The 9,504-nt window shown below is 41.1% G+C and overlaps 1 protein-coding gene across 9 annotated transcripts in view; it reads left to right on the forward strand.

The window, feature by feature from the left end:
- ADCYAP1R1 (ADCYAP receptor type I) overlaps window positions 1-7,951 on the forward strand; it is a 144,566-nt gene extending 136,615 nt beyond the window's left edge. For all 9 annotated transcript variants that reach the window (XM_042043073.1, XM_042043072.1, XM_042043076.1 and 6 more), the window contains one exon: window positions 1-7,951. This exon is cut by the window's left edge. The gene's annotated coding sequence lies outside the window, so the exon portion shown is untranslated.
- Window positions 7,952-9,504: the final 1,553 nt, after the last annotated feature.

Below are 9,504 nucleotides of genomic sequence, written 5' to 3' on the forward strand. Positions count from 1 at the left end.
CTCCTCTCCTCTCCTCTCCTCTCCTCTCCTCTCCTCTCCTCTCCTCTGAAAAAGCAAAGGAAATGTGTAAATATCTCTTTTTAACAGTCACTGTAAATACCCAGCTGTACTCAAGACCATTAATGGAGAATGTTTAAAAGACAAACAAGAGGCCAAACCCACCCACTCAACTATTGCCATTGCAGGGCATCTGCGAGTAATCTGTTGTCCGTCCAAAGTAACAAGTGATTGCTGTGCAGTTGTGATCCTTGGTTGCCAAACTGATCCTAGTCTGTGAATGGACATGACCTTTGTCATTTTTCCACTTGGTTTCCATTTTGGGTTGGATTTGCCTATTTTTGTTCCCCTAGTCCAACATGTCTTAGCCTGTCCCTGTCTTTTGGCACGTGAATTTCTGCAGTGTTTCTCTTTGGAGTCTTAGGATGGAGCTAACATGCTTGGGTTGATCAATCCAGCTGATTCAGGAGGATCTCCAGAAAATTAAGTTCATGGCTGGATTTAGTCAGACATTCCCGATGGATTTAAAGGAACAGCTGTGACAATGTGAATCTGCACATCAGTGCAGGAACTTCAGGCGAGAGCAGTGGGATCCGCTGTGCTTTTCCGTACCCAGGGACACTTCCAGGAATGCTTTCTGTCCTAGCTAAGCTGTGAATTTTCTAAAAGGGCCGTGCAGTTGAGATATAGCTCTATTTTTGGCATCAATTGATAGATTGATCATTTGGACTCTTTGAATAACACAAATAATTGTCCCTTCCCTCCCACTTTAAGAGCAAGAGTCAGTTCCAGGGTGGCCTTTCTGTCCAGATGACCTTGAACCCTCTGCATCAGTGGCCAGAAGTGGCATTGGTGGCTTGGGGCAGTGCTGTCACAGAGTGCCGTGCCTTTGCAATCTGGTTGACTTCCATGTGCTGACTCTTCTCTGCCAGAGCAAAGAGGCACGAGGAGGACCTGGCAGGATCACTCTGGAAGGTAAAAAATCACCTGCATTTGGTGTGAAAAAAATGACTAAACTGAACACTAAGATGGCACAGAAGGAAAGGATAAGGACTTTGGATGACTTCTCACACCTGGCAGTTCTCTCTCTCTCGGGATATTCGGTTTGTTTCACCACCAATGGTCTTACTGCTTTTCTTGGAGAGGAACTGGAATGTTCTTTCAACCTTTGCCTTGTAGTTAAAGCCACGACTGCTACAAATCTACTTCAACCCGATGTCGATGATGTCAATTCTTAAGAGTCTTTATACAGCGCAAAAAAGGCTTCGAGGGCCGTCCTAGTGCTCCCTTCATCTTGGATTTATGGATTTATGAACTGAGAAATATATATATATATCTCTCAAATATATATATATGTGCGTGTATGTGTATGCATATATTACAAACAAAGACGAAAATGGCATTTTAAATGTGAAGTTTTGAACTGAAACTAATAGTAACCAGGAAATTCAAAATTCAGGCTTGTTCTTCGGTGTTAGTTGACATGATCATAAACTAAAAACAACAAAAAAAGAAGTGAAATACTCGGAATTTTAGTGTCAGCTGAGTGTGAGCTTTTAATTTCACTGGTTTTTGTTAGTTTAAGTAAAAGAGAAAAAAGAGTTTTAATGTCATTTTAAGCAAAGATTTTTAAAGATAATCCTAGTTTACTTATTTTTAAAAGGAGAAAAAATAAGGTCTCAGAAAGTTGTGAAAGACATATTAATTATAATAATACTTAACACTTGTATAGTCCTTTATGGGAAATAATCTGATCTTGGCTGGAGCCATCTAAATGTATGTAAATTTAATTCAAAACAGACAGAAATGTTGTTTGAGGTCATATTGGTACAGGATCATGCTCTTAAGAGATGGGGACAGCCCTGTCATGTGAAATCTACCCTGGCACAGAGGACCAGCAAAACAGTTGAAACCACTTCCATTTTACTCCAGATTCATAAGTGGGATTATTATGATCCAAACACCTTTTTTTTTCCCAAGCCTACAGCACTGATTTGCTGCTCTGAGAGCAGATTTTATTCCCCTCCTCCCAGCTCTCTGCAAAAGTCACTGAAGTGTTTTTAACTGATAGATCAGCCCTTCCTCTCTCTTTAGATGCTTCTAAAAGCTGTTTTAGAAAGTTTCCCAGGGAACCAGGTACTTTGCTGTCCAGAAAGAGTTAAGGAAAGGCAGATTTATCAGGTAAATGCATATTTGGACAATTTTCTGTAGGATGGAATTTCACAAGGATTCTATACTGACAACACTGTAAATGTATTATTTTAAAAAAATCCAAAGCTATTTTTTGCATGAATGGCTACTAGCCAGTTTTCAATCATCAATAAAATAGAATTGTTGAGAAAAAGATATCAAATAACTGCCTCTAGCTGGAGACCTTTTTCTTGTTTCAGTCCAGAACTAGAAGGTGTTTGGATCTTTTCTTTTAATTTATTTTTATTGCTGTTGTTGAAATACTTCTGAGCTTACTTCTGGGTTCTGTTGTTTTCCTGGCCATCCTACAGTGCTCTGCAATTTGAGTTGGTGGATCTCAGTCCAGTGCCTTGTGGGCAAATGTCCACATCACCAAAACCACCCTCCAACCCTGCACACTGGAGACCAGGTCCTCAGCTAAATTAAATCCAGTACAGAAAACCGCTGTTATTGTTGTTAGAATAAACCCACTTCACCTGGAATTGGGATTTGGCCTCAGCACATTGCTATTACCATTAACTTCTGGTGGTCCCAGCTAGAGAGTCCAAGGATGGAAAGTTGTGAAAATTTGCTACTTCCTCGAGCCAACGCTCAGGAGTTTGGAGAGCAGTGGAGGGGAAATTTCTGCTGTTGCAGACATTGTGTTTCTCGTTCAGTAGAAAAATTGAATCTGTTCACTGATTCACCAGAAGAAATGGGATCTCTCAACATATTAACTATAAAATATATAATACAAGAAAAACCCCAAACCAACCCTTCTATAATGATATTATTTCTCTGAAGAAAAGTGTTGATGCACTGGCAGATGGGGCTTTTCCTGAGTCACTGGAACTTTCCCAGTGTCCCTGGAAAGGTCACACTCGAGGTGTTCACAGTTATGGAATCCAGACTCTGATGCCATCGCACAAACGAGCTCTCCACAAATCTCTCTGTTGAATGTAAGCTGCAGGTTCTGGCCAGGCATGGCCACCCCACAGTGGCTGTTTTCCCATTTGTTTCGGGAAGGAAGGATCCAACAGGCAGTTTGCTTCTATGTGTGTGTAAATATCAACTGAGTGTACCAGTGCTTTGTTTGATTTTTCACTGTGAAATATATTTTGGAGCTAGAAAGGCTGTGTTATTAAAAACAGTACACAATTAAAACAAAACCCAAGTGTGCAGTGCTCCTTGAGCCATTTTTTCTACCATGTCCATGATGTATTTCCTGTCTAAATTCTCTTATTTTGCTTTTATAAATGTACAAAACTTTTTGTGCTGCAGGTTTTGTGACTATTTACTGTATCTAACCACTGTTTGATTATTGACTTGTCAGTGTGGAGTGCTGGTACTGCAGGACAATTCACATCCCAAAAATGAAAACTACAACCTAGATAGGAAAGGACAAGGCTGTTTTGTTGCTGCATGGGGATGTCACCTCCTTTTACCTTCACTTTTAGTATTTCTGGAACTCAGAGCCCAGGGAAAGAACCTGCAATGCTTAGTTCTGGGAAGCTTTCTATCCTAGAGGAAAAATACCCAAGTTCCTCTGTATCATTTAAGCATTTGCATTTGAAAACCAGGTGTTAAAATGGAGTGGTGGTAGATGGGATGAAGGTAGGTGAGTCCAGTGGAAAATGTAGTTTGGAAGTTAAATCCAGACACTTTATTGGGTGTTTGGCTCCTCCTCCTCAGCATCTGTCTCTCATTGTGCCTAAAGACAATGCCCTGCAGCTGCAAAGCTAAACAACCAGAAGTGGGCATGAACTGATAATTTGAGATTACCTTTGCAAAGATGACTCTCCCTGGACTCTCTCCATCATCACAGCAAGTGTGAGATACCTTCCAGAAGGGAATGCAGAGCAGTTCATAGAATCCACAGCCAAGGCTGGAGGTGACCTCAAATGGCCCATCTGGTCCAACCTTCCATGAGAAAGGGAGACCAGATGAGTTTATCCAACAACCTGTCCAGTCACATCTTGAGGATTTCCACTGATAGGGACCACGCCACATCTCTGGGGAGGTTGTTCCCAGGAATGGCTGTTCTCACTCTAAAAAAATTTCTTTCTTATATCAAGATGATCCCTCTCCTGGTGCAGCTTGTCACCCTTGCATTCTCCATGTGGATCCTTGTGAAAAAAGAACCTTCATCGTCTTTCTCACCACTCAGTACCGGAATAGTTTGATGAGGTCCCCACTGAGGTTTCTTTTCTCCAGAAATTAGTTCAGTTTTTCTTCTCTGCCCACATTGTCCATCCCTTTAATGATCTTCATGGTCCTCCTTTTGACCCTCTCCAGTCTGGCCACGTCTTTCTTGGATTTTGAGGACCAGAATGGGACACAAGATAGAGTTTCTTGGACTCCTGCTGAAAACCTGACCATGAAACTCTGATCCTCCTCAGCAGTGATAGAAGGATTAGTTGCCATCATTTGCCTCGCCCATGTAATGTAAAATTGTGGCTTTTCATAATATTTTCGTAGCAAAGGTGAATGAAATTCTGCTTCTGAATAGCAGAATAGATCGAGTGCTTGGATATGAAGAAACCTCTGGTCAGCTCAAAAATTCAGGTTTTTTTTCAAAAGTCCCATGGACAAAAGAAACCAGTAACTAAAAATAGGCAAAGCCACAAGGATCAAGACCAAAACATATTCACTCAATATGAAGGAAACTCTGTAACTGCCATTATTTTTGTACTATTTTGCTCCCACTCCTAAACTGATCACCTCTCCCTTCAAAATTCAGCACCTTTTGTTCACCTTCTCTTCCCACTGGAAAGTTATTGTAAAACTTTTCTGGCAGTGAGAAACCTTTATCTGAACTTGGAGTTGAAATAACTCCTGGCTCACTTGGATTCCTTGTCATATTAATCTTGCCTCCAGTTTTCTTCTCTTTTCCTGAGATATAAACAGCTTTATTTCAGATGAGGTCTACAGTTTGTCTTTGATCATGCAGCTGAAAGATAAGACTAAAAATAATCCTGTTATTAAGATGCATTTCTTTCAGCTCTAATCCAAATTTGGGCAGCAAAACCAATGCAAAGAATCAAATACAGACAGGCACGGATCCATTAAGAACAGCAGGAAAATTACCTGGAAGCAGCAGCCAAGCATCCTGAGGGGGAAAAAAAAAAAAAAAAGGAAAGAAATAAAAAAGAAACAATAAAAATTAAGAGAAAGATTTCCAGTTCTTGAAAGTGCATAAATGAGATTTGGGGATCGAACAATTTTCACTCAGCCAAACGCAAAAGGAAAAGAATTCCAATATTTTGCTTTTCTGTTTTCAGTTATAATTTTGCAAGGGAAGCTTTTCCTGTCAAATGGATGGGACACTCAGTCAAAAAACTGCAGGAAATCATCATTCAAATAGGTTAAAATACACTGATGGTGTCAGTTTGGGAGGTTTCAGTGCTTTTGTCTGACACTGCTACTAAATCTCTACTAAATCTGGCCTGTGAACCATACAAATACCCAACTTTACATTATTTTTTCCAGCCCAGCCCTGACAGAAACTAGAAATTTCCGATTTATAGCAAAAAAGTCTATGTCCAGGGTGACTTTAGCAAACAGTAGCAACAAAAGCAATGCAAACCCCATTAATTTAATTGGCTTGTTTGCCTTGGCATTTAAACTTGGGTTTCAGTAGTGTTTCAGGAACAATTGCCCATGTCAGAAGTTTTCAACCTGTAGCTTGTGGAGGCTTCAGAGCCCAGAGATTGTTTCTGAAGTGTCCATGGAAGATTATTAAGGAAAATAAGTTCATTCTTTGTATAACAATAGATTCTTTAAGGCTCCTGAAGAGCTTTAGTCTTACTTGTATTTTATGCAAAGGCTCCCACAGATCAAAAACTGAGAAAGTTCAATAAATTAAGATTTTTCCCCGTAAGATTATGTGATTCCATGATACCACACTCTCCCTTTAGTTCTGAGATCTCTCTCATGTGGGCAAGGCTTCAAGAGCAAGGTGTGCTTGTATTATTAATATTGTGCTTCTCCTCCTGTGCTCTGTGGCACTGCAGGACAGTGATTCTGACCTCGGCAGAGCTGTCAGAGCGTGGAAGGTCTAAAGGGAAGCAAGATCTGTGGTAAGAACAGGATATATGGATGCCACATGGGATCCTGCTTGGCATCCAGCTGCCAGGCAGGATTAGTGTCTCCTTAGTCATATCTATGGATATCTAGGAAACAGATAAACTCACGGAGTGGGATTCAGTCCAAACTCAGACTTTATAATCTCAGTGAGGGCAGTGTTCCTTGGGCTCCCGTTTCTGCAGCTGTAAAAACGTACATAATGCAAAAAAACAACCATATATCTGTTTTTAACTATTTTTCTTCCTTAGGGGTTAAATATCAAGGGCTATGTTAGAGATGCGTCCCTTTGAACATCTGGCACTTCTGGCATTAGGTATTAAACCTCTGGAAGAGATCTTGTGTTCCTGGGGAGACAGCTCAGAGCACACCCACATCACTTAGACACCAAAAGTGAAGATTTCTTCCTTTAATCTGTTTTCTCCACTTTGCCTTTTTGGTCACAAGAGAGAAGTGAGCAATTTCAGAGTACAAGCATCACACATATTTTTGATGTCTACTCCAGGGCCAGATGATTCACACTTTGCCAGTGGCTGTTTCTCTCCACCAGGACATCTCCCTGACCAGACTGGAGACAGATGCTGACCCTGGGGAGGCCTAGATATAAATGAATTTTCCCTGTTAACTTTGCCCAGTCACTATTGCTCTGTCTCATGCATGCTGAGAAATGATGGTCTTGGAAAGCTTTGGGCTGGCTCCTGTTGGGTGCTACCAAGCAGATCTGGGAGAGGTGGATGCCTGGTAAAGAGTTAGGAGCTCTCATGAAGAGTTTTCAGGACGCTTTGTTCTCCCTGTCAGATTGTGTCCACGCAACCAGCACTTCTGTGTCCAGGAGCAAACCATAGTATATAGTGCACATGCAGTGAGAAAAAGAAAAAACCCAGGATTTTACCCTCTGATTTTAGCAGTCAGGCACATGCAACCAGTTCAGAATTGCATTTAAGAACAAATTAGGAAGATATGGAGGATGCAGTAGCAGCTAAGGATGCTCCGATGTTAATGATGCTCCGTGTATATCTGTACTAAAGAGCTAAGTTCAGCTAAATACACATTGTACTTTGTGTATGGAAACACACCAGCAGAGCTTGAACAATGTTTTGAACCTCATGGTCTTTCACCTTCTTATGATTCAAATTGCAATTTCCCATTGGCTTTCTTTTGGGGAATACATCCATGTGAAGAATTACTGTGTGATATGACACTGTGTGATATGACACTCTTCAGTGTCTGAAATTACTTAGGCTTCTGCATATGCCTTTCCCAATGGACTTTGTGCTTGCAGAGAAGTCTCAAGAGGCCTTTGTGTATCAGTATAATCTGTAAAATACAAATATTTGGTGTGTTCATTCTCTTTCCCTTCTACTTGTCAATTTAGTGGCAATGCAACCTGCTGTAGCTCTGAGAAGAACCAAGTTATCGGATGGAAAGCTGTATTTTGGCTTTTGACTGTGTCAAGGTACAAAGTTACTGGCCTGGTGGGTCTAATACTGACCTTTTTTGGTCAAAATTGGTTTAATTGGTAACAGGATCTGGGGTTATTAAGCTTTGTTATGAGGTGGAAACACAGATATCAACTGCTGCTTTCTAACCTTTTTTGTGTTTTGAGAAATTGTTTTTAACATGTATACTGCTGTAGATGACACAATAAATGTATTATCATTTTGTAAAAGTCTGTTCTGATATAAAATTGCACCAAAGAGAACTTTTTGTCTGTGAACTTACAGGGCAGTGTATTCTTCTTTGGGCTAAAAGGGTTCTCTGGCTTCTTCATGGGAAGGAGACCCTGGATTCTGCTGGACAAAGTCAGTCCTGAACCAACCAGGGGTGAACTCTCTGCCATGCACAGTGTTCCTTCTCCAAAAACCAGTGTTTATGTCCCTGTGTCAGTATCAGACAGGCCTGTGGGCTAAAATCACCAAATCAAATGTAACACACTCTCTAAAAACCCCTGTGGCTCTGGGTTTGATCCACAGGTCCTCTGGGGACTAAATACTATTGCTGCAGGGTATAAACAGTAGAAGAAACTCTGTTGTCCTCAAAGACGTTGCCAGCTGGCAAAGGTGGGAAAAGATTGGTCTCTGTAACACCTGATGTGTTTCAAGGCGTCGTTTCTTTCATAGTCAAAGCAAACCTGAAGAGTTTTATCATCAGGGTAATTCTTAAAGTATCAAGTACATTCACACTACTGAAACAGAGGATTCCACAGAAGATGAATTATTTCTGATGTTTTTCCCCCTCTTTATCCTTTGTTTCAGCTGCCATAAGTCTTTGCCTGTCCCTCGTGGATCTATGAATCCTCCAAACAGGCTGCATTTTTTGAATGTTACCCTCCCTCATTGTTAAGCCAAAGTTCAGGTGTTTGGAGCCCTGTCATTTGATGGAAAAGTGGACACACATTTAGTGAAAGTGAGGTCAGAGATGTGTCAGGGAGCAGCAGGGCTGGGGGCTGGAGATCCCCGTCCCACAGCATTGCTGAGGCAGCACCTGGGAGCAAGGGGGACCTTGGGCAGATGGGGAATTGGGAGGGACAGGGCAGATCTATATATTTTCACTTTTTGCTGCATTTCAAGTCACCATAAATACCCTTCACATGGATTTCCACGTGACCTGAGGCAGCCTCAGCCCTTTTTTTTGAGGGCTGGTTGATGGGGCACACCCTTCCCACCATGTGCAGAATGGCTGCACCAGTCAGTGTCTCCCTAATCATGGAGATCAGCAAATGTAGAACAGGGAATCTGCAGAAAGCCTAATTTCTTAAGGTTACATCTAGCCTAAGTGATTTTTTAGGCTCCTTTTATAGCTAAGAGGCAGAGAAAGAAAAGGTACCTCCAAAAGTATTTCAGCCACTCTAAAAGCCCTACGTAAATATCTGCTATTTTAAAGACAAAATACCACACTAGAGCACATTTGCTCCAAATCCCAGACACCTGATTTAAATGAGGAAAACCTCATTAATAGGTCTGTCAACACACTAAGGAACAACGACCTTGAACTCAGTTGTATTTTCTGCAACTGGACAAATCTTACTCAGATGCTCAAATAATTCTTGCTCTGGATGAATCAGGCAGCCTCAGGCAAGTTTTGAATGTGCAAATCTGCCTGCTGGAAAGATTTATTTTAATTTGGAGCCCAATCAATCAAATTTTCTGAAAAAAACATGCTGACATTGTCGGAGTTAGAAATCTACTCTCTGCTCTAGAAATTTCAGTTACCTTGACAACCTGTCTTTGCTGCAACGCCACAAAAAAAAAGCTG

This window comes from Corvus kubaryi, unplaced genomic scaffold, assembly GCF_017639235.1.
Source record: "Corvus kubaryi isolate FWS band 111438036 unplaced genomic scaffold, C.kubaryi_AGA036_p1.0 37398, whole genome shotgun sequence".
In the NCBI taxonomy this organism is placed as follows: domain Eukaryota; kingdom Metazoa; phylum Chordata; class Aves; order Passeriformes; family Corvidae; genus Corvus; species Corvus kubaryi.